Genomic DNA, 1,716 nt, shown 5'->3' with positions numbered 1-1,716 from the left:
TTTCTTCTAACATTTTCCTCTTAGAATAGACTCTTCCAATTTTCGAGTTAGTTTCAGCCAATTCTCCTTCTCCTAATTTAAGCTTTGATCTAGTTAGTGTTCAACAACAAAATATAGCACAAGCTTGTCTAACCTTAATAACTCTAAGCTCTGATACCACTTGATCTGGAATTTATCCAGGATAAAGAATGAAAGGTATTACAGACTCATGTTCATGGATGTGCCTATGTTACTTATGCAACGGATCGATAAGATTGCTAGAATACATAGAAACTGAGGTAATCAGAGAAAACATAACAGTAAAACATGTAAACAAAACAAGTCTAATAAGGAGTTCACCCAATGCTCCTGGGCTACATCTCCTAGCCTAGCCTTTCAATGGTGGCCTCTCTATTATGTTTTCAATTAGAGTTTTCACAACATTGAGCTCGATTCAAGTCTCACTAACAGAATGAAGTCAGTAGGAATGGAGTGCACAGACACTCCTTACTGAACTCGACCTCTGTGGGTCATAGTAGTATGACAGGCCTATGCCGAGGAGCTTGCTTGAACCTCTCAAGGCCTCAATGGAGTACACAGACTCTATGACTCTCTTCGGCTCTATCTGGCTTGATGCTGCCTTCAGGTTAGCTCAACTTCTACTCTTTATTCTTTGCTATTGTCTTTCTGCGTCTCTGTGTGTTGCCCCTCCTTCTCTGCTTCTGTTAGTTCATGGCTTTAAAGCTAGTCTACTCTTCGACTGTTCATTTCCGCTTCCTAGCCTTCTAGCTTCCTTTCCTCTATCCATTTGAATTCATCTGCTCTATGTCATCATCACTGGGTAACGCCTCAGAGGGAGGTGACCACCTGTTTGCCAATGAATTGGGTGTCAGATTCACTGAATCACACTCAAATGGCTATTAAATCTGTTTGCTTCAAGATTGCCCGCAAACACAGATTGTTTTCCAACTCATCATCCACATCAGATGTCAAATCCCTATCATCTTTCTTTTTTACCTGTCAAATCTGATCGGTCATCGGGACGTATCTCTGCCGTCGATCTGGACCCCACAGATCCTACAGTCGTCCTTCATAACAGGTGGACAAGTGGCATGATTTTTACCCATTCGATGTGGGAAGTTTTCTCTTTCTTCCACCTGACGGGTGTCACTCGATGTGTGGCATCGGGCGGGACTCAGTCAAAAATTCTTATCGCCTCAAAGCCTTCCGATATCCTGTCAGTTGTGGGGAATCCATGCTAAGGAATCGAAATAGTTACTTTTTTGAGTTTTATAGCGTTTTCAGGTCCAAGTGTTTTGGGGCTTTCCGTCACTGAGGGGGACGCCCTGTGATACGCAATTAGCGCTAATCGCATATCAGAATCAACCTTTGTTTCTTGATTTGGCCTCTAGTTTTTCCATTTTTGTGCCATTGCACTTTACCATGGGCCAATGGTCTCCGCGTTTGACTAAGGGTCCTTGTTGCTCCACTCCAGCCACAACTGCAATTGGTATGAGGATTCCTTTTGATAGCTTCGATCTTTTCTAGGACTTGAATCTTTTAGCATAATTGAAATAGTCATGAAAACATATAGAGTTTTAGGATCTAATTTGGATCATATATTCCCACCCGCAATAGAAGTGTTGGAATTCGAATAATCAGTTACCAATTTAATGTAGTCTGCATCTTTTAAACATGTTGAGTTGAACTTGTATGGTGCTTTGGGTTTAATCATAC

The sequence above is a fragment of the Pinus tabuliformis genome, chromosome 1_2, assembly GCF_031772625.1.
Source record: "Pinus tabuliformis cultivar Carrire ecotype Pingquan chromosome 1_2, CPIR1, whole genome shotgun sequence".
Classification (NCBI taxonomy): Eukaryota; Viridiplantae; Streptophyta; class Pinopsida; order Pinales; family Pinaceae; genus Pinus; species Pinus tabuliformis.
This window is presented reverse-complemented; position numbering follows the sequence as displayed.